The following is a 24,315-nucleotide window of genomic DNA, read 5'->3' on the forward strand; positions in this document are numbered from 1 at the left end:
TATTTGTTACATAAGTTATAAAACAAAGACATTCCATTACCAACATTCTTGCTACCATCACTACTACCTCAGTGAAAGGAGTAGAAACATAAATTGATAACACTATCCACTACAATAGCTAAAAGCCAAAATGCTTTCTGTTATTCACTAGTATTTGCATGCAGTTCAATAGAATCATCTTCTTAATTTATAAACAATAAAATGTAAAATTACACATTTAAGGTTTAATAGGATGAAGTTATATCCTCTTGGGAAAAGATCAAGAGTTTAACTCCTCATAATAGTAAATGAGAATAGCCTGATGTCTACATAAAGCATTTAATTTGGGCCATTTTGTACTTTATATTTAACAGGCCAACACAGAGACTTCCAGTCTTAGTAGTCCTTTACCCTTATAGAAAACTTTTGTGACACTCCTTCAATGGTTCAATGATATTCATCCTGCCATATCCCCACACATAAATGCATTCACACTGTACAGCTGGAAAGTTCTCAGAAGTTCACTGATGTTTCAAAACCACTGATGTTTCAGAGTGAGAAGTGGCCACAGCCATCTGGAACATTGGATTCCAGTCATCCAATTCCTGTCATCTTTGCATGTAAACATAAAAAACAAATAGACCACATAAGAAATGTAAAGGCCGTTATCTACATGAAAAGATCTGCATGCTCCACACTGCTCTCACTTACTGAGAGCTGATAATCAGTGCTGCAATGCAGCAGTGATGAAAGACCTGATCATCAAATACCAAGGACTGTACACTGGAACTCCAAGTTCTTCAATGAAAAACAACTGTAAATTTTACATAGTTAATGATGAATTTATGCAGGTTACATCTTCTCAGGCTTTACTGATAACTGACTGATACTGGCCTCATGAGATATCTTGGCAGAAATTACTAATCTCTCTCTTTATTCAGATTGTACCACAAACTCTGAGCTGACACAAAAAACCTTGATAAAAAAAGGAAGGGGTGATCCTATAATATTTCATTTCCATTTGATTTAACTGGTCTGATATTTAACCTATTTCTTCATTAGAATTTAATTAAACTTATTCCACATACAGATATGCAAATACAATTCTTTTTCTCACCACTGTATAAACAGAAGTAAAATCTAAATGCAAAACATAAGCAAAACTTTACCACCCGTTCTACTTGGGCTTTAAAAACATCTCTTCAAAGCATTTTGTATAATAAATTAATGAATGCAATTATGTGCATCCAAAATAAACATGATAGGACCTATCATTCAATGATTTCATCTTGATCATGGTTATTTTTCTCCACTTCACTTCTACCAGCAATCATTACAAACCTAGGATCTGACAAGGGGACTTCAAGCACCCTGTGTCCAACACAAGGATGACATAAATTCTCAAAGAAGCAGCAGACTTCTGACTTTTTAAATTTTTTTTTTATTTGTTTTCACTGTCCTAAAAATACAAGGTCTTTAAAAAGTCTTGTCTGACTCATGATTACCAGCCTCTAGCAGAACTAATGGCAATTTCTAGGAAGATAAGTTTATTTTCTACTCTACCATTTGCAGCTTGATAAGACAAGTACTGATTTTGCAAAATAATCCAATTTTTTTCTACAGCACCTCTAAATGCAATTGCTTGTGTGGAAGACTCTAGTTCACATGGCACTGTATTATATAGTTACAGTCGTGTCAGTAGAGTCATCAGATCCTCACTCAAGTAAATTTCCTTATTCTATTCAACAAATGCTCTTTTCACTTTAACCTCTGAGCATGATTAAATAAATACCTTTCTTCCTTTGGCCTGACACTGGATCTTACACACTGTGGAAGTAATATTGGAATTGTGTCCTTACAGATACATCTGGCTGATACAGGAGAATGATGTGGTTTCCTGAGAAGAAATATTCTCAAAGAGACATATTGCACAGTTAGTAAATGTATTCAGACAGAGAGAAGACAGCTATTCCTAAAATATTCCTTCTGGCATAATCTAGAAATTTTAAATTTAAGTTGCCATATGATGCAATTCAGTGCATTTTATCACTTAACAGTTATAGAAGTGCTTTATAAGCACAGATAATAACTAAGCACATGCAAGCAGGTGCAATTCCCTTCCCAGCAAGTTGGAATTGTGATAATACACTCTGACAGAGCTGTTTCATAAGTGCCAGTACTACCTCACCTCCTTTCCCCAGCCTTCTGCTAATGTGGCACACCCTTGTTTGACAGGAAATGTCACCTTGTGTTCAGTCATTCCTTGTTTTCCTCAAGTAATTATTTCAAGTATGGTGTGACACAGTTAACACACATAAGATTTTGCCTTTTCTACACTGAAATACATGGTGCTGAGGAAAAGGAAAAGAGCCCTGGGGCACATGAGAGGAAGTTACCTGGCACATTCTGGGGGTGGTTCCACAGTGACTTGGGTGAATGCACCGATAATGCTCTGGCTCTGGGTGAAGTAGATGTCTAGGACATAACCAACTTTTAACTACTCCTTTCCAGACTCTAGTGCTCTGCTTTGTGTGAGGAGGGAGGCTGAGGAGTCCGATCAGGAACTGACTCTCTAAACAGGAGTCATTCCCTCATTCGGTTCAGTTATCGTGGCAAAAACAAGAGAGTGACTCATGGTATTGGGCAAATGAGGGGACACTTCTGCCTCATAGCATCACGACTCCATGGCTTTAGGGCACATCAAGCTTTTCTAGGGCCAGGTACCGCTGAACACCTGCAGCCTCACTAAGGGCACTCAGGCCAGCTGTCATTGTCATACATGAGTCACAATGGGCAGCATTTTATACATACTTTATATAGACATAAGACGTGAGATCAGGTCTTCCTGCTGTTCTTGAAAGTTCTTGAAAACTCTGGATTACATTCTATCTATGAGAAGTCCCAGAGGACGTATAAAACATCAATTTTTTGATAAATTGAGGTGTAAATTTCTCCTTTTCTCACAATGCATGTTGCAAAACTGACTTTAAAAAACATTCTATATTTTGCACTGTTATCAAGATTTATCTATCCAAACCTTGTGAATCTGTTTGTTTTGAGGGAACAAGGTGGAGACCATCACCTTCAATCAAAGACTGGCTGCTTTAATCAAAGAGATGTGAACAGCTTGCATCTCAACTTTTGATTTCCACAAAGCCTGTTTGTTTTACTTAAGGCTAGCTGTCCCTGTTGCCAAGGAATTGCTAGGGAGCTAAGCCACACCTTTATGAATATACCTAGCACTTCCTGCTCTGTGCAGCCTTAAAAGCAGTCTCCTCTACTCCAGAGAGATAATTGGAGGTTAAAAAAACATAAACATCTACATCTTAAGATCTTGCCTGGCTGGCAAAGCCACCTGTCTTTGTGCTCTTGTTAAATAGTTCACACAAGGTCCTGGGGAAGTGCTTATTGTGAGATGTATTTTTTCAGAAGTATTCAATGTTTGGGATGGTGATAATATGTTTCTTACCCTTTCATCTGCTTGTATCCAGAGCTTCCAGTCGTGGCTTCTTTGTGACTAGAAGAAAATGAAATGGTGGGTTCTTCTGAAATCCCTCTGGGCTGGTACAGATGCTGTAGGCTGACTAGTAGCTCCAGCACACAGGGTAAGGGTTCATTATTCATAATATATGTAAACAGCCCTCTCAGTGCTCTGAGGCAGTACCACGGTGTAATTGCCAGGTCACTTGCATTGTCCTTTTTCTGCTTCATCTGTAATTTAAATTATTATACAGAAGGATTTGTCATTCCTGTTGATCTTTTTTTTTTTTTCCTCAGTATTTACATCAATCTCAGGAAGTTGTGTGAGTTGTTTGTTTGGGGTTTTTAACATAGTTTACTTAAAGAAACAACTTCTAAACACACACCCATTCAGTACTATAAAACAAATCTAAGCACAGAACCCATTGCTGAAACTTAAGCTGTCTAAAAATGCCTAAAGCACACAGAACATTCATATCAGAAACCTTCTTACTGATGAATCAGTCCCACAGTTTCATAATTTCCCTCTTTATCCTTCCCTCTGATGCAGAGTATAAAACTGTCTTTTGTTTTATTGTCACTGCATACTGCAAATGGGACTTCGGTTTCCCACAAAGTATTTCTTACAGTTTTCATGACATGTTAGAAATGATAGAAGCTTCTAAGGCTTGGGTGGATAGTAGGGATGATTAATAAGTTACAGTTACTGGCACAGCACTGAGGTGGAGTAGGTGTGAGTAATTGTATTCTGTGGGAACTTAATCAGAATCCTCTGGTTCATGGGCATGAAAGTATTTTGTATTCTCAGCATTTCTAAGAAAGGACAGAAAATAAACAGCATCCTAGTGCAAGTCTTCCTCTATACAGAGGAGCATACAGGGAACACACAGAAAATTAAAAATTTGGAATCAGTTATTTTATTGCTACTTTTTTTTTCTGAGAGTGAAATCTGCAGTGCACATTAGAATAACACAGACTCAAATGCAATGGGAAAGGATTCTCACTTGAAGACTTAGAACTTGTTGCACAGGCCTAAAAGCACAACAGGGAACAGACAGTGCACTTGAGCATGCAGCTTCATTGCTTCAAAGGAGCAGAAGTCTTCATAATAGCCCCAGTATATTATTGGGGGGCAGAGAAGGAGGTTCTGAACATACACACAATGAAACAAAACTAGTGGGTGTAAAGTAACAGCCAGTTTCATTTATTTGCACAGTTTATCTATAGTAGCAACCTAAGCCCCAGTAGGCAAACAGCCTGGGCAGCTGCTGTGGAGGAATGGATTCCACAGCTCTGCAAGGATTTCATGTGAAGCAATACCCTCTTACTAGGATTAGCTGCCTTACTCAAGACCAGGCTCAAGGGATTTACAAAACCACTATATACCCTTATTCAGAGTCATACACTAACATCTTCATTGTTGTGTGGACAATATGCTGCATCAGAGAGACTTGTTTCTTTCCTCATATGTAGAAGAGAAAATACCCATTCCTTAGAAAAATCATAAGGGACTGGTAATATGGGGATTAAGCAGGCAGGATTACACAGTGTCATCTGAAAAAAAATAGTGTATGACAACTGACAAAAACTGTTAAGTCCCTTTCAGGAAAAGCGAGTATTAAGCCAACAGTTCAGCAGGCCCACAGTTCCTGGTTCTTGGGCAACAAATATTCATTGTCAAATGCTGCTATTTAATATAAAATATGCTCTCTTCAGTCTTCACGTGCCTTTCCACAATACAATCAAGGCCAGATGACAAAAAGCATTTGTCACATTTCAACAGGGAACTTGGTTTGGCATTGGGCATGATGGTTTGTACAATGGTTCAGGAATACTGAAGGAAAGAGTGGGTACTGGAATCCTCTTAAACTCATAAAACCACAGTTGCTACCTTTATTTTAATATGAAACAAGAAAATTTAAGTATCAATATGTTGTAATGTATCAAGAAAAATTAGTATGGACATGAAACACTGCTTAAACTGCTTCAGTGGCTTCAACATCAAATTTCAAAGAATTAAAATATAAAAGTTCAGTTTCCTAATCTATTTCCTAAATAAAAATACTTCTTTCAAAGAAGACAACATTAACATTTGGATAGCAAGCTCATCAAAACACATGATCCCACATTACACACAAATATGGATATATACCTACATGCACATATACATAGCTCCTTTGTTACATATTCATTTTCATTCCTCACCTTTCTGTTCCCTCAGTTTTCAAGTTTGGGCCAAAGGCATATGCTTGATCTGTTCTTGTTTAGCATTTCTGACTTCTTTAATCTTCTTCTAGTTCATATTTTTCTATCCTTTCTCTCAGATATCTGAAAATGAAGAACATTAGCTGAGTACATAGCAGCAGAATAATCAAATGTCTGTACAGATCACAGGAAAAAGGTCACTTTTTCCGCACAAAAGTATTACAAGTATAAATTGAATAGATCTTTCACACATCATTCACAATATAGTTATTCCTGTCTTTCCCTCCTCCCCAGTGAAAGGAAGCAACACTTCAAAAACTGCCTTAGTACAGTAAAATTTACATCTGGTATAAGGCCATTTATACTTAATTTCACATTTGATTTGAGTCTGATTATCATTTTCCTACCAGCAGTAGATATGACCTTTTTTAGGAATGATTGCACAGGAGAAACATGTTCCTTTCACATAAGTGATTCTTTATGATACCTTTCCTCCACCCCTCCCAGCAGTGCCTTCATGTTTAAGCAGCTTCACTCTGAAGTTACTATAGCTATGCAACTCTTGCTCATTGTGTAGCCCTTAATAATTGCTTTCCATCTGGATAATGCTGTTGTCATATACTCTGCATAAGGCTACACCTTAAACACCTAATAAAATGAAGTTCATGTCAGAACAGCAAGGATTACTTCTGAACTGCTTGACTCAACACAATTTTTTCATATGTTGGTTATGAATAACAAGTACTGCACAGAAGGGGTGTATAAGCTTCTTTTTTGATTCTTCTCTTTTTCTCCTCATTTCTCCATCCTCTGTGTACACACACCAACATATGGCCACAGTTGTAATCCATGTGTCTCAGTTTGATATCCTTGATATAACAAAAGGCATGACTGGAAGAAGACTCTCTGAGGATTCAGGACTCAGGATATCTGCTCCCACTTGACAATAGCATGAAATTATATTTTAGCCATAATTCAGAAGACATCTTGTCAACAAGGCTTTTGGAAAGGGATGAGGATATACTACCACTGATAAAAAGCACACAAACCAATTCTGTGTATATCAAGCCAAATCCAGCATCAGGCTTTAGTCCAAAGCTGGATCATGATTGAATTTTTCCTAAGGCATGCAAAAACTCCAAATGTAAACTGCATTCCTGCATAAGGTTTGGTATTAGTGTTTGCACAGTTTGTCAAGAAGTTTCACTGGGACATGACAGGTGTCAGATGTGAAGGCAGCATTCAGCACAGAGCTAACTTCTTGCATTCAAGTTTAACAATGCTTCCTGTTAACCAGACTCAATAGAAATCAGCAAATAAAAGACTCCCCTGGGCCTTGTGAAAATTAATTTACTAGTCATGAGTAGAACATGGGCGCATTCCTGTTGAAAGTCAAAGCAAAAGCTTTATGTCATTACTTTTTATATCAATTAGCCACATTATACTTCCTGGACTCTGGATCCCTTCTGAATAAAGAATGTATTGCTAGTGTCATATTCAATGTAACCTATTCCTTTGCAATATTTAGATGCATTTTATTCCACCACAGAAAGATATGCAGTGATTGCAGGTTTTAAGGACTTTGGTTATATTTGTCTTTATTTTCATTTTGAACTTTCCAAAACTGTGCTTTGCCCACTGCTAAAGGGTAGAATTATATTAATGAAACATATCTGTTGTTTAGTCTCTGGAAGGCCACACACTGTTTAGGTATGCAGTCAAATATGCTTAGAGAGCTGCATTTCTGTTCAGTTGTGTAATTTTGAACCTCTTAAATGAGACGCTGTAAAGGATGGGAGTGAGACAGTGTCCCAGAGCAGTGCTCTGCAGTTTCTGCTTTACCTTCAAATCAAATGGTGTTAGCAACTGAATCAACATCTCATACTGAGATAGTAGAAGTAATATTAAGCTGTACCTCGATTACTTTTATTGTTGGACTGCTGAGTTGATTTAACACCATTCAGACTTGCAAAGTCAATCTTATACGACAAACTTAATGTAAAGAGATTGTAGCTTCTCTTTGTTTTACAAAGTATTGTAAAAGAAATCTCTGCTCAGAATCGCACATCTTTTGCCTTCTCTTTCTCTTTGCTTCCTTCAACTTAATTTTCATGATTCTTCTTTTACCCTGGAGAGGAATATCAAAACAAATAGATGTATCTGAAACTTACAGTAGGCATGTTCAAACAGTAATAAGTCTCACACTTCTTTTGCACTACAAAGAAAACCACAGGATAATAAACTCACCAATTTATGTATAAAATATGTATGTTTATATACATATAATAATGACATGTGGGAATCTGATACAAGACTTTCATAACATAGAGGTGATAGACAAAAGCCTCAAAGAGCCCTCGGACATTCTTCCCCTTTCCCTTTCCCTTTTCAAACAGGCATTTTTCTTTATAGACCAGAACTAGGTCACCATTGAAAATGTTCTTGTGCAGTGACTGCACAATAAACCCAAGGCAAGAGGGTAAACATACTCCTGCACCACTGTACAGTTTGTCTCAATGAGGCAGGTGGAACAAAAGAATATTTTAATTTGTTAGAAAAGAAAAAAAATCTGAGTATTTTACATGAACTACAGCTCAAAAAAAACAAAAAAGAGGAAAATTAATGGTCAGTAAGAATGTTCAGCAATTTCTTTCAAGCAATAGCAATATCTGTTAATAAAAACACTATGTTCTGTATGTTAAATGGTAAATGTCCCTTTATTTCTTCGGTGTAGTGTAGTACATCATTACTTTTTTACTCTCACATCTGAGTAATAGAGCATCCTCAGCTTGAATATTTTCTTTTATGTAGATCATGTAGTCAAGCTATGCTCCAGAAGAAAACACAATTCAGCTCTCATGTAGCCTAAAGCTAACAATTTTTCATATTTTGTGTGACTTGTCACTAGCTAAGACAGAAGTATGTTTGAATAGCTGGTCTGGCAAAGACCTATTCGGCCTCAGAGAGAGGAAAACATTTCCAGACTTGGTATAGATCAACAGCTCATGTGTGACAACGTATTCAGTAGCCTCAGCAGCATTGCCAAGAGAATGCTGGACTGGCATTTATGAAACTGCTAAATTCATAGTGAACTGATGCACTGCTCTGCCGCTTTTTCTCTTAGTGGGCATGACAAGATGACTGCAAAAATGGCTGAGAGTGTTTAAGTCTCTGTGTTTTGCTCCGTTGCATCTTAGAAGCAAGGGAAATTTCTAAAACTTTAATATTGACATAATACCTAAGTCTAAAACTTCAATGGTTTGAATAGTTAACAGACAACAGGCTCACATGATCACCTGCAAATCTGATTGAATTCTGAATTTACACTCTGTTCAGAAAAATCTGAAATTTGACATACGCCTTTTCAGGTAAAGATTCTGAACACAATTTTTGAAGTTAAATACTCCAGCTAAGCTGGTTTAACAGCTTGGTGTTGCCAGAAGTGGGAAACCCTTGTTGTCTCCCCACACTTCTTTTTCCCAGCTTTATGTATCCCATCTCTTTGTACCTGCTGTAGTTGTGGTCAGACACTCACTGAGCCAAAACCACTTGTTAATTCACAGTAAAACCCCTTTTGATCACCAACCAGGCTGACTTAGTTCTGTTACTGCCAGAGCCTACATAAACAGAGGGGCCACAGTCAGAAGGGAGAAAAGAGAGCCTCCTTTTAGCAAACCATAAGACTGGCCAAAGCCATTATGTAGCCTCCCTTTCATAATGTACACAGTGTAAAAAGCTGATTTGTGTTTTTAACCAGGGGTTTGGAACTTGTTTTGGCAAGTTAATTTTTCAGGGAATTTTTAGAAGCCTCGATTCCCTAACTATTCTTTAGCTAAACTAAGTCATAGTTTCACAACTTTTTTTCTTTTTGACAGCAGGTTGGGGCCAGAAATACCATTTTAACTATAAGCTACTTTCACAAGTACCGCTGTGAAGAGGAATCACCATGCTATCAAGTCTTTACAGGGTCCTTCAAACAAATACTTTAGTGTGACAATAATGTAATCACAGACTTCCTTAAGGAAATTCCTTGGCTGAAGAGCTGTGGCATACATTTTAGTCAGTTTAGTACTGACCATACTGATCTAAAGACAGAACCGTAATGTACTCCAGATGCAAGTTTAGAAGGAGACAAAACAATAAAGTGACAGCAAGCAGCCAAAGTCCTCATCAGTTAATAATACCCAAAGCATTTAGCCTCTGGGTCGCTGGAATTTTACATTTGCAAATCTTTCGAGAGTGACAGCTAGAGCACAGAAGGAAAAAGCTGAGGAAAAAAGAATAGAACAACACTGTCCTTAAACTTTTTATACCATCAATGGCTAAGACAGATACTGATCTTGAACAAGGATGTTAGTGTTTGCTTCCCACAATATCACAAAAACCTGATGGTGTGAAGGGCAGATATTTTCAATGTATCAGATGCACAACCATATGTATTTTGAGTGTTCCTTTCAGACAGTTCTGCACATGCACCTATAGCAGTATGCACAGACACAGCCTTTTAAACAGTTCCTTTTTTTAAGTATAACTTTAGTCAGCTACAAAATGGCTCATGTTTACAAGAAAAAAAATTCAATTTTATGGCTGGAATAGTCATTTTAAGCCCTGTCCCCATTTGTTAACCAGCTTTGCTCATGAATAAATACCATGCAGCATTTTTCCTCCCCATCCCCACCTTTTAAGAACAAAAGCAGCCTCAGGCCATTGAGTCTTCCCCATCACCTCTTAATCTCTGAGAAAGAGCTTCTTTCTCAATTGCTGTTGCTTAACTAATGAAACATTTAACACCCCAGATGAATCAGCACTGAGCTACAAGTTACCTTCTGACTACTGATCCTTCAGCTCCACAATAGTAAATTTACTGATGAACGTTCCCATACTCCATTCTAGACCCCACATTTACCTATGATACTTTCTCACCTCTTGCTCTTTTGATTTATCGCTAGAATTCCAGTACATGCAATTTGCTTCTGTGAAGTGGTGCTTTCTAATAATCAGAACTCAAATCATCGGTGTAGTTTCTGTTCTCATCTGGGCAAATCCTAAATGATGTTTGAAGTTTAGGGGTTCAGGGTTTAGTACAATACTTACAGAAATTTTCTTATGGCCTTACCAAAGATCACAAGGAAGCATTGTGTTGGTCAACCCATTGAAAAGACAGCAGTTTCAGACAGCAGGAAGTTTCTATTTCTCATTGGAACTAAACAAGAAACTCAAGTGGATGATGGAAATAAGAGAACAGGTTTGTTACAAAATCTTTCCTCAACAGTATGAATATGCATTTATTGGTACATACATATTTAAAATGTAAATTATGGATGTATATATATATACGTACACCTTTTTTTCTCCAGCACTTATTCATTAGGGTGGACAAGGATGAAATCCCTTGATATTTTTGCTGGAGTTCTAACTTTTTCGTGTGTGCAAATGTTTCTCCACCCCTCAGTTTCATCAAACAAAATGGCCTCTGTGTAATAGAAATAGCATCAGTTAGCAAGATAATGTCTTCAAGTCCTAGCAATTTCAACCAGCAAATAAAATCACCCAGAAATCAGAAAATGATTTTTTTTTTTTTTTAATGTCTATTCTTGTGTCTCCCCACTACCCCATCCAGGAAGACCATGCTGTCTTTTAGGCAAGTGCTCTGTGAATGTTTTCCTTCAGTCGTACACGTGATCTCATCCATCCCCCTCAAGGGGCAAAGGTGGGGCTGTGCTTATTGAGCAGCCTCTAGTGGCTGGTTCCCCAAGGAGCCACCCAAGGCTGTAATTGTGTGTGCTGCAGAGGCTCACACCTTGCACTCAGAGAAATGCTCTGAAATTGTCACCTCGCCTAGAACACTGAGAAAACTGTTGGGCCTTTCTTTAGCCATCTCCAGTTTAACAGAGAGATTCTTCTAGCAATGAAAAATCTTTCTTAGAAATCAATAATTGGAATAAAACTTCCTATTATTGAGAGATTCCTGTTTAGGCTGATAAAATCTTCATTCCTAAAAGAGGTGGTCCTTGGGCAGCAGCAGGGTGAGCCTGCCTCCAGCTCCAGGGTTTGGTTCCCTGAGAGGTTGTGATGGATGGGGGAGGACGCCAGGGGACGGGAGGCATGGAGCTATCACGGTGCTGGCAGAGTTCATCCTGCTCATCCTAAACTGCTGTGGAACTGCCCCAGACTCAGCAGAGCCCAGGCTTCCTGAGAGCCCTGGACCTGGCCCCGGGAAAATAATCATCTGGGGAAGATGGAATTAGTGTCTTACAAAAAACAGAGTAAAAAAATCTGTACAGCACCGTTAACATAATATAAAAATGTCCAGCATATGAAAGACTGAATGTATATTAATCATGAAAAAATTAATTATAAAATTGATTACAAAGTATTTTAAATAGTTTCCATTCTTTATAATTATAAAATTAATTATAAAGGATTTCTAGTTGTTGCCACTGTTTACGTTTAAATACAAAAACTCAATGCTCTAATATTCTGTTAGCTTGAAAACTTAATGCAACTTCACAGAAATCTTGGGCTCTGAAATTCACAAACCTATATCTAACTATTTTGTGATGATAGACTGCTAGTAATGAAATTTTTCCAACTTTTAGTACAAGTTTTTTCCGCTAAATATCAAGAAAAGAAGATTCAGCAGTATATGTGTTAGTTCACATGTAAAACTAGTGATCATCAAAGCAAAGAACAAAAGCTGTATTTGAAGTATCTATTTAATAATTCCTCTGACAACCTGAAACTTTAAACTCCAAAAAGCTCCAACCATTTTTTTCAGCCTGGTTAGGATTCTGAGAAAAGATTTTTCAGCTGATTCTCTGCATTTGCATCCTAAAACCACTGTTGAAGCTCTTCCCACCAGTAATTAATTACTCAGTGCAACGGGCATGTTTTCAGTACAACTGAGATCCACCAGCCCTGCCCCGAGGGGAGCACAGCTGCCCCACCTGTCAGCATGCAAATATGTTCGGTATGCCCAGTCACATTCACGGCAAAGCCTGGAGCCCACTAACAGAAAGATTAAGGTTTCCTATTACTTTGAGGCACATTTCCAGCAGATCTAAACAATGGACTAAAGGGATACTCTGAAACTGGGAAGCCAAATTTGCAAGATTTTACATTTCTACTAAAGATACTTTGAAGCCCTTAAAGAAAAAAACTCATTTTTTGAGTTTCTGATAATAATAGTGGATTTTACTTCCACGTCCTTTAACCTTCATCTCTGCTGATGCCGAAAATCAAAGGGCCAGTTCAGACAGCTGTTTTTTTAATCAAGAAGAGGGAAGCGTGAGTGATATTTATAAAAAAAATTTAGTGACATGCTGGATCGTAATTAACTTCATAGTTTAAAACAGACTAATTCCAGTTAGAGAAACTTTCTCACCAGCAATGATTTGTTCTTACAGGTCTTGCCCTTCAGACTGGTGGACTGTTCTCTGTGATGATAATGAAGCGCTTACTTATGAATAGAATAGGTATCATTTTGGAGACCAGTGAAAAGAAATAACCTGTAGACTATACCTGGAAATGTGTACTGTCTATTTGCAAATAAATAAAGAAAAATACCAAGAAGATACCTGTAAGAAAGTCAGGCAAGTAGTGCCCCAGTTCTGCCTCTTTTCTGTAGTTACCTGATTGATCATCTCAATGTCAATTTATCAGTTACATTCATGACTCAACATTCCTGAAATATATGCTGCTCTCTAGTGGCTTCCACAGAAACAATAAAGCACATTTCTACACTCAAAAACTGTAAAAAAGCAAAAATCTACATTTGAAACACTTGAAGGAAGGAAATGTATTGCTATTCTGTGTTTTCTGTAGCAAAGACTGTTTAAGGAGTTCCCTCTCCCCATTTTGGGCTTTGATACAATGGTTCACACAACTGCTTGTGGGGCTGGCTGCATAATGATACACTCCAAGTAACTGATCAGTGTTAAAAATCACCCTGTTTCTTAAGATACTAAAGGTTAATTTAACCCAAAGAAAAAGGGTTATTTTGATAACAGATCATTTCCCTGATCTGCTGAACAGATGCACTATCACCAAGGACCAAGCAAGAGGAAAGAGGTATAAAGCGAGCAAACTTTGTAAACTGTCTTTATCACTGACAGAAAAAACTGCACCCAAGATACGAATTCCTAATTTCTGTGGAGTGGCTGTGCACAATCAGCTCTTGCTTTGGCAGTGACCATAATACTACCAAAACTAATCAGAATGGTACAAAATAATCTATAAACATACATTTTAAATTTAATCTTTCAGAATTGCTGTTAAAATCAGTCAGAGGTGCTGTTAATATCTTTCATTTTTACCCCTATCTCATCCTTACCTTTACAGGCCTCAATGAGGTTGGTCCTCCACAGACATTTTCACCTGCCATCCAGTATTCCTAGCTAGATGCCAGTTTTTGCTGCCTGTTTATTTATGTCCTGTGGCCTTTCATACTATCCCTTACATCTAGAAAAATCTGCTCAAATTAATTAGTATTCAACTTACCAACCTCAAGACATGTTTATACTCTGATGTTTACAGTAAACTGCCAGTTACGGTGGAGAGGAAGGTTGTATGCAGGGAATTTTGATACTATAAACACTGTTTACTTCCAGCTTCAGGAAGTCTATTAAGTAAGCAAATAACTGGACTTGTTTCTCTGTATTGTTTATTATTTCTTCCACTAAATTAGCTGCTGCAGCTATTGCAATATGGCTGAAATAAATCTCAGTGCATTATTTGAAGATAATGGGACAGAAAGCTCACTATTGTTGTGTCTCTTCTGTTTGATACTGTGGTTGTATTAAGTAATTTCTGTGTGCCAGGAGCAAAGCTGCCTAATCAACATTTATACTCAGGTAGCACTGTGCTAAATTCACCTTTTAAAATTTTTTTAGACCCAAACTGATTTTAACTGTATTTAGAAGCAAAGATGTTTTTGTCCTTAAAGCTGTTGGTAGGATATAATAAAATTTACACTTATCTGCGTTACTTTGGCAAAGGACTTGAAAGACTAAAGCTTGCTCTTTTACTCAAATCCTTATTCCATTTCCCAAGGGATAAACTCAGTCATCTGTAAAACAGGAAAGGAAATGTAGTAAACCAAACTCCATCAGATCAAATAAGCTTCACCACAATAAACTGATCTGATTCTATATTATACTATGCAAGAAAGAAAATCCTGAATCCCTGAAGTTTATAAGCAGAAACTCAGTTTACCCCTAATTTCTAATGTGTTTTTTTGTGCACAGACATATGTGCACACACACACATACACACACGAAAAGGGCTGTTCCTAGCAGCAGTGAATCTTTGACATTTCTGGTCTACTCAGCAAGATTTAAGAGACAATTTACAAATAACAAACTTCATTATTGCTGTAGTAGCTCGCACAGTGTTAAAGGATGATTCACAGACAGTCACAAAGTAAATTAAATATTTGTTTAGAAAGACTATTCAATTAATGCATGATGTCATGCATTTATGAAGATGAGTTGAGAAAATAGACATACAAAATACTGAACAGAATAATCAGATCTCTCATGGCATAACCTCTGCTGTCAACTGCCACATGAGGCTGTTTTCATTTACAAATTCATGCTATGACAGAAGGAAAATTAATGAGATAGTTTTGCAAGACACAGGGTTAGCAGAACTTGTGTACCTCAAACCCATCTTTCTTCCAATATTTGATATTAGGAGTTTCCTTCCTTATGCACCAATATGACAAAAGTGCTGTAAAACCTCCCAAAGAAGGGACTTGAATAACTGAAAGATGTGGCTAAGGAAACAAGCGAAAAGGGAAACAAGAGGGTGAATGTAGGAGAAAAAAAGTTTCAAATTCAATATGAATGTTGATGTAATGTGAATGTTACAACTGTCAGGAGACAAAGAGAAAAAGAACAAGTACACCAAAAACATCTGAGAAAGTCAGTCTAATGTGGAAGGAACTGCCATGAAATTGGAAAGTCTTGATTCTTTTTCCATATTACCTCCTGTGTTTCCAAAATATTGTATAGAGGTTACTTAATCTGCTACATTTTCTGTCTGTAAAATCAGAGAGAATGCTTATCTGATAGGCAGCTCGGATATAGAAAAATCTGAAAGTAATTTTCAGATCTATCAAGTTTCATGCACTAAAATGAGATCTCCACAACTGCTTCCAAACACACATTCTCATACAGCCAGCCCTCCATACCTCTGCTGGGCACTGCCACAGCTTCCCTTTTCTTCCCATCTCTCAGTCACAGCCCCAGGCTCCCTCCAGCCTCTGGTCCCAGCACTTTTCCCACACATCTGTTCCAAGGCACCTTGGACCTGTGGGCAGAAGGGCACTGCTTGTTCAAGGGGATCTCCTGTTTGTACAGCTAGAGATCTAAGATGCTACAGAACTGGAGAGAGTAAAATGCCTTGGGTGATAGAAGCATCTTCTGAAACAAATATTTGGCTATATCTATAACACCAGGAAAAGTCAAATCTGACTCAGCCTATTTGACAGGGGTTAAACAAATGAGTGAACAAGTTTGATGTGATAAAAAGTGTTGTCTCTTACTTTTCCTGAGGCTTTTTTCTTATTTGCTACTGAAGTCTTGCTCCTTTGCAACTACCTGTGGTTGGTTTTGTTTTATTTTGTTTTCTGGAAAAAAACCCCTGTAACAGAAAAATATATGTAATTGGAAAAATACCCCAAATAAAATGTTATACAGAAGGCAAGCAATTGTAAAGAGAACTATGTCCAATACCAAACAGCATTCACAGAAGAAAATTCAAGCAGATGTAGTCAAAGCAACCAGAGAAGAATGCAAACATGATTCTGTAGCTAAAAGAAGACTAATAGTGACAACAAAAGATATATTGTTAATACAAATGATGGAACGGGAAGAATTATAAACAAAGTCATTCGCTGAATAAAAACATCAAATTAAGAATTCAGTGAATAAGTTAAATAAAAAAAATACTTTTTTTAAAAAAAGCCTCACACTTGGAAATGTAAATAAAAGGACTATTGAGAGATGCCAAACAGAAAAGATTAGCAATAGAAAAAAGTAATTGAAAACCATAGAATATTTTCCAGCTTGCTGTGAAGGTTGGATTAGAGTAAGGAAGATGAAGGCAGGGTATTTATACCACATTAAGTTAAACCTTTAGTATAAGAAAATAAATTGGGGAAGTATTCTCCCTATTTTTAAGTATAGTTGATAGAAAAATAAGACCTTCCCCCCCCCTAAACTGCTTCAGGAACTGCTTACGTCTCTCTACAGGTTGAATAGGGAGTCCAGAGAGTGACAAGTGGCTGAGCCAAATCAACTGTTCTTGGAGGGAGGGCATCAAGTCCTGTCCCCACCTTTCCAGCTTCTCTTTCTTTTCTCCCACATCTTCCTTGTGCTGCCTCTGAAGTTTATCTGATTCATTGCAAGGTCAGGCAACAAAACTCACTAACTTGGCAAAAAATGTACACTTTGGAAGGTGGGTAAAGGTAACTTCTGTTGTTTTATCAGGTTGAATAACCTGCAGCCAGATGAGCTCCAGAGGTGGCTCAAGGTCAGCAGGGGGATCACCTAGCCAAGAGCAGAGTGGGTTACAGGAGAAGGGCAGAGGGAAAGGTAAGTGCTTTCTGGCAACAATTAGCTGAAGCCAGCCAGTTTTGTAACTTAAGCACCTTAGTTAAAAACATTCAGTTAGACAGAGGGAACTGTGCCTCTGCCATCCCTTATGGACACAAAGGAGGTGCTGCTACTGTTCTTGGACTTATATCTTCAAATCCTCATGTTTCTTATTAATGTTAACCAAATAATATCCCTGGAAGTTTATTAAAGCTGAATTAGGGATGTCCTCCACTGCCAACCTCTCCTGTGCTATTCTGCTCCACAGCACTGCTTTTTTATTATAGTACTGACAGTACAACACAAGAGGAAGCTAGTAGTAGATTTACAAACCTCTAGGTTTTATTGCAAATCTCATTATGCTTGTTGGGTTTTATTTTTAGCCTCAAAACCTTATATTATGCAAATAGATAACAATCTGAATTTTCAAATTTTCATTTCTCAGTGGTGTTCTCTGTTTTCTTGTTTATAGAGCCTTTGGTTATATATTTAAAAATCCCTGATTCTTTAATATACCTTATATATACTTCAATATACCTTAGTCAGGAAGGCTTTGTATGGTATTCAGATTAAATTTAGGCAGTCTACAACTTTTTTTTTTTTTTCCAATTCTAATAGCCAGGCTGTTTGGCCCTATTAAATGAAGTTTAAGCAAAAGGTGAAACAATGATTCTACTGCCTGTAGGAACAGATGTACAAACAGGCTGCTACAGGGCATGCCAGAGTGTGAACACACAGCACACCACATGCTCTGCAGAAGCTCTGCAACCTGTTCCTTCTCTAGTTTGTTATATGCTCTTACTGCACAAAACTGTATTTTATGATACCTTGTTAGCCAACAGGAATTTGTGTACAATATATATTTATTCAGGCTATGTGACTGTGCTAGGCCCTTTGTTCTTAATGTACAACATTATCTTCTTCTTTACAACTGGAATTATAACTTTCCAATATTTTTAGAGGGCAGATGGATCTCAAATTTCAACCACACGTGCACATGTATAAAGAAACTTGCAGACATCAGAAATCTCATAATGAAGAGTAAATACAATTTGGGAAACCTTTCCAAAAGGAAAAAAGCCCTTGAAACTCACTCTCTTTTGGAGAAAATTTTTATACTTTGGTTCCTTTGAAAATCTAAGCATTCAGCACATACTTAATTTTTAGCTTGGGAGTGGTCATATTAGAGTTGATGAGGGGAAATAATTTATGCAACAGTTTGGCAGAAACAAACTTCTTGCACCATTAGGGATTTTCCTTGCTTTTATAAAAAAATTATTTGATTGACTGTAGTAAAACAATCTATTTATACTGTGAAAATATGACACCCTCTGTACACCAATCTCTCCCTATGTCCCCCAGGGTCTGTCCCTGCACCCATGTGTGTGTACACAAACACAAACCATTCCTATGTGCTGACTGGCTCCTCATGTTGCTTGAGCAAAAGGTAAAATGATGATTTGTTAGCTCATCAAACCTTTTCTGAATAGGTATAATTTTTCTCTGTATTCTGGTGGATATGTAAATATTGTAGGTTCTAAAAGAAACAAATGCCAGAGCCACTGAGGTAGGTGTGTTACATGAAACTAAAGCTCAGAGAAAAGTCATGTGCCATCTGCAGCACCCTCACAGCCCAATGTGCTGAGTAGCAGGGTGAGAAATGGAGAATTGTGTTTTCTACATCCAAAGATGCATAAAGGGCAGCCTGAGCTGGAGCCAACATTTAAATTCCTGAGAGAAAGCTGTCCATGATGAATACCTGACATGAAGGCAGTGCCTGAGAAAATATATTGTAGACTGAGAAGGAAATCCATTTTGAATGAAAGTATAGATGTAGCCTTTACTTTGTTTGGCTTCTCTTAAGTATAATTTGCCCAAAATTAAACTAATCTACAAAAATTATGTCCTGTGCTATCATGTTCATTGGAAAACATCTACATGGAAAATACATAATCATTTTGAAACACAATTTTACAGGTCTGATATTAAAATTACAAATCATGACACAGCATACCAGAAAATACAGCAGGGGTCTTAAATATATTAATAATTCTTAAGAGACATTTTCATGCTTCTAAGACATCTTACAGTAGCCTCTGGGCTCATTTCTAAAAAAGGGATTACTTGTGATGAACACAAACCAACTATTTGTATATGATTTTCCTGGTAAGTGTAATAACCTGGGATTCCAGTCTGACCTCTGAGACATGCTAAAATCAAACACCTAAAATGCGGGGGTTCACTCTGGAAGATGTTATTTTTTAGTTTCTTCAAAATGATTTTTCCAGATTAAAATTGCTGTTTCAGATTAATTTGTGACTGCATATTCCTTGCTTTTACTTAAAACATCTTCAGAGACTTTTGCAACCAAAATATAAAACTTTTACTTTAATTAAGTTGTGGGGAACTTTTTCTATAAAGGCAATTATTTATAGCTTTAATATATACTTCAGTCATTCCAGCTGTACCCTGAGGAAATGTTAATTTTTAAACTTAATGCATTATTTTAATGTGACTTTCTCTGTTACTATTTCTGCCTTATTCTCAATTCAGGAAGCTACTTAGAAAACCCTGCTAAGGTAAATTCCATACTAGTTTAAGAGAGGTCAATATACGTACCTACCCAAGTAGTGTAAATTCCCATAGAACTTCTATCAATTGGATGAAAAAGATCTAAGTGTTTTGATAATAAAATTTTTGAGGTGTTCTGCACACCTGTGCTGTGTGGTGATAACTTTGTTAGAATTATATTTAACTGTGGTAATATAGTGTTACTCTTACAATGACATTTACTGTGTAGCCTTCCTGACTGTAAACCAGGAACAATAACAGCACAGCCTGGAGTCACACACAGCCTCTCTGAGCTGTGCAGAGGGGCTTTGCTGGCAGTCAGGTCATCAAGGCATCCCCTCTAACCCACTTTTGCCTTTGGCTTTCCTTTTGAGGCATAACTCTCTACAGGAATGTTTTATATTAAATACAAAACTGCACTCCTTGCCCAGTATCAACAGCCATCTGAAGTTGCTATGAATGGGAATTCTACTCAGGAAAAAACACAAACAAAACTCTTCTTTTGAAATGCAAGTAGTGTTGGGGCATTAAAAGGAGCGCCTTCCTGACCCTGCTCATGTCCTGAGGCAGTAGATTGGGTTACTTGGTATCATTGCCTCTGCTTGGATAGCTGATCATAAAGTTACAGAGTTTTAAAATTCCTACAACACCACTTATGTCCAAGAACACCTGCAGCTCTGGTTTCCATAGGCCAGTTTTAAATCCAGTAGACAAATATTTCTTGCCTTTTACTGCCTTTCTTACTAAGGCACCCCCTAATTTCTTGTGAGCTGAATGGATTCCTACCAATTCCATTAACCACTGCAAAGAAGCAATTCTTCATTTCCTGAATTTCTTTTTGTACAGATTAAAATCCTTCTCCCTTAAATAATAATATTTTAAAAAATTAATGCTGTATTACTTATTTGCTATCATATAATCATTAACTACACACCTAGAGTTAAACAACAGATTTCAGAGATAATTAACTATTTCAAATTAGTTCATGATGTTATAGTAAAGGGGTTTTTTTTGTGGCATTTGATTGTTTAGTTATTACTCTTTATGTAATACTGCTCTTTGGAGAATTGAATACAGTATAATATCAGTCAAAACATAGGAAGTTGCTAGCTTAAGAGGCTTGTCTTTATCTTCTGATCAGACAAATGAAATTGGGTTTCCTGTGGGACTTTTTTGCTTGTTTGTTCACTTTACAGCAAAGTACTGATCTAAGGCACATTTCTACACCAGAATTACTGCCTTTACCAGTGATCAGAGATACATCATGTTTCTTAAACAGGAATGGTGGTGACTTTGTGGAAAGGGGAACAAGTAGAAAGAAAAGGAAGTGGTTTTGCCTCAAGCAGCCAAGGTGAAATGTATGTTTACACTTACCCTGAAAGTAGGAAACTTCACTTCCCAAGCTTAGCAATGCCACACTCTGTGTTTATTTTTGCCTACACACACAGGAAATGAGAAGGGATTTCCTCAGCACACAAAAAGCTATGGCAAGGTGGGGATTTGGAGGAGTATCTGTAGGCCATTGTCTCACTGTGTTGCTCTGACACACTGGAAAGGGCTGGCAATGAATTCACCTGCCTGGAAAGGGCTGGCAATGAGCTCACCTGCCATGGAACTGCTGTGGGGCTGGGAGGTCTGGCCCGGGCTGGGCCACAAGTGCCTGGCTGGGGCAGCACGGCCCAGCTCCTTCAGAAATGGCGCTTCCAAGCTGCCGTACACATGTAGGAACTAAGCAACTCCAAGAGCAACTGAAGCACAAAAAGGGGTGTTCTGACCCCTGTTGTAAGGAGGAATGTGTGCATGAGGAAAGCCTACCACACTGCCACAGGTCAGCCTAGAGTTGAGGTCTGCTCACCTCCCACAGCTCCCTCACCCTCAGGGAAAAAACAGCAAAATGCTCCTGGGTTCTTAAAGAGTGATTCATTTTGGTACGCTTTAGTACTTGTGGATAACACCAGCAATTTAAAAGATTAAATTACACCACAATCCTTCTGTGAAATTATCAGAGTGCCTAAAACTATTTACCTGAGTTAAATTATTTAACAACAAGGAGGCAAGTAATCTATAACCAACGCAATATGAATTTGGTGTTTGGGAAACGCATAGCTATACTTTCAAACACATACCAAGCACTTTTCTTTTTTTGTTCTTGTGCTCAGGATTCTAAATATTTAACTTTTTTCAACCAATGGTATTATTGAAATGAAATGAAAGATCCTATCACATGGCAAATTCAACAGTTACGCTGGGCTATTTAATTGTCTGGTTAACTCAGGCCAAAGTTCAGTGACCCACAGCAGGTGAAATTCTCAGTGCAGTGTGTGATAACATCTTTGTGATTAGAACAGCGTATGCTTTCCTAGCTCTTGTGCTCATAGAATTTCTATGTATTTCCAGTGGTTAAAAGATGTTATTTTCTGTATCTTGGAGAAAGCAAAGTATCTTTCTGTGTATCAAACACAGAAAAACCATGATGAAACTTGAAGAATCAAGGGAAGAAAAAGGGTCAGATGGAGGAAAAATACTCTGAAGTTCTTATAATTCTTCTTAATTTGTAAAATTAAAGATCATATAAAATTATATATAAATTAAATATAAATTAAATTATTTGTAATATTAATGTTAATATTACATATTAAAACTGTAAGTATAAGTGAAAAAATAGCAACCTTGAAATGTTAAAGTGTAAAAACAACATAATTTTTTCTAGTAATCTCCCCCACTTTTTACAAAGTTGCCCAGCTTAAGCCATTACATAAAATGTCAATTGTGGCATAGGGGCATTATTCCTTGAATAATTTGCATTTTCCTGTTCTTGTTCTTTGTGTTTCCATTGCTGTTGGAAATGTATCTGGTCCCTGGTTGCTCTAGTTACTCGTAATGATGCTCCACTCCACAGACTCTGCCTCTAGGCTTGGGAGTCCATAGAAAGCCAGGCCTGGAACTTCACCCCTTACTTGACCTGTGTTGTTGGAGTGCCCACTTGAGCTCTGCCCTGGCCATGCCTGTTCTTGGCCATGTACCTTGTTGCTACAGGTCCTGACCTATGCTGACGTGACCCTGACTGATCACTGTGGTCCTGCTGGGTCATCACTGGCTGATTTTGATGATGCTTATTCTCAATGGACCTGATCCTGATCCTGACCTTACATATTGATTCCTCAAATCTGACATACAGATTGATTCCTTGGTTTCATCCTTGGGCCAGCCTCATCTGCCCATAACCAAAAACATGAGCCTGGAGTGAACCCAGAGGCAGAAAATCTTCAATTTTCATTTTACTTTAGTTGTCAAAGAACAAAATAAGTTGTGTAACATAAAATAGTTGGATTTTAGTGCAATATACAATGCAAATCTTGGGATAGGATGGATATTTAGGGAAATGGTAACTGGGTAGAAACCTTTAATTCATTATGTCTTCTTCCTAGAAGCGCTATGAGAAGTTCTTCAGCAAAATCAGTTTCTTCTAATCATTTTAAAAGTAGGATTAATCAATTAGTGTAATGCTATTCAACATGACAAATGTAAGAGGATTAGGCCCAGCCTTGTTCAAAGACACCAAAACCATTATATACAGAAACTAAATATTGCAATAGAGAATAAGGGTATTTGAAACCAAATCTACTGATTCTGCTTTGTGCTTTATTCCTAACACTTCTCTGACTTTCTTAATGGCAAAGCTTTTGCAATTTTCTTATCATGGATATCTTTAAGACTGCAAGAACCATTTTGAATTTTAACCTCAAGGAAGTCAAGTCTTTTTGAAACTTTTTGAGAGCATCTCAAAACTACGAAAAACCTAGAAATCAGTATCACCTGCAGGACATGTGAGCCACTCCAAGTTAAGGTCCAGCTCAACATGCTTATTGATGGTTTTGCTGGAGGGGACAGGGAGAAGCTGTTTCCAGCATAAACTTCTCAGAAATGGGCATGAGGCAATTGAATTCTGACAGACATTCTCAGCTTGCTAATTTATGCAATATTTGAAACAATGCAGGTTTAGGCTCCTGAAAAGCAAGAAAGAGATGAACTAGATCACTCTGAAATGAAGTTGAATGCTTAGTATATTATTGTGGGTTTTTTGGTGAACATTTCTGTCTCAATGACCTAAACCTTAAATATGGTTCACAATGAAAACAACCAACAAAGTTCTTCACTGCCTGTTTCAGTGACTTCCAGAGTACTAAAATTAATCCCTTTTAAAATGGGAAAGCCACATGGTGGCAGGAGAGAACAAGGCATGTAAAAAACCTGCACTGCTAAATGCTTCCCTCAGATTTAAATACATAATGTTTCCTTCTACAGCACAGCTGAAGGTTTGTGGCTGTATTTTTAAATCTAACAAGCACTAATGTAACTCATTAGTTGCAATGTTTAAAAAAGTGTCCATGACTTCTAAGTTTCTGATACTACTCACCAAGTTCACCATGAATTATACAGTAAATGTTAATAATACAGTAACACTAGAAATTATGTAGTAGAG

The 24,315-nt window shown here is 37.4% G+C and overlaps 1 protein-coding gene across 3 annotated transcripts in view; it reads right to left on the minus strand.

The window, feature by feature from the left end:
- ESRP2 (epithelial splicing regulatory protein 2) overlaps positions 1 to 24,315 on the minus strand; it is a 168,701-nt gene that overhangs the window by 46,802 nt on the left and 97,584 nt on the right. Inside the window, exons 15-24 of one of the 3 annotated variants that reach the window (XM_086847261.1) lie at positions 16,211 to 16,308; positions 15,857 to 15,975; positions 14,638 to 14,731; positions 13,296 to 13,414; positions 11,006 to 11,137; positions 10,781 to 10,879; positions 7,580 to 7,792; positions 5,665 to 5,787; positions 3,449 to 3,690; positions 1,772 to 1,891 (exon numbers count right to left, since the gene is read on the minus strand). The gene's annotated coding sequence lies outside the window, so the exon portion shown is untranslated. The remainder of the gene's footprint in view (positions 1 to 1,771; positions 1,892 to 3,448; positions 3,691 to 5,664; positions 5,788 to 7,579; positions 7,793 to 10,780; positions 10,880 to 11,005; positions 11,138 to 13,295; positions 13,415 to 14,637; positions 14,732 to 15,856; positions 15,976 to 16,210; positions 16,309 to 24,315) is intronic. The other 2 variants (XM_086847265.1, XM_086847262.1) reach the window with 2 other exon arrangements.

Source organism: Cyanistes caeruleus, chromosome 12 (genome assembly GCF_971803275.1).
Source record: "Cyanistes caeruleus chromosome 12, bCyaCae1.hap1.1, whole genome shotgun sequence".
Taxonomy (NCBI): Eukaryota; Metazoa; Chordata; class Aves; order Passeriformes; family Paridae; genus Cyanistes; species Cyanistes caeruleus.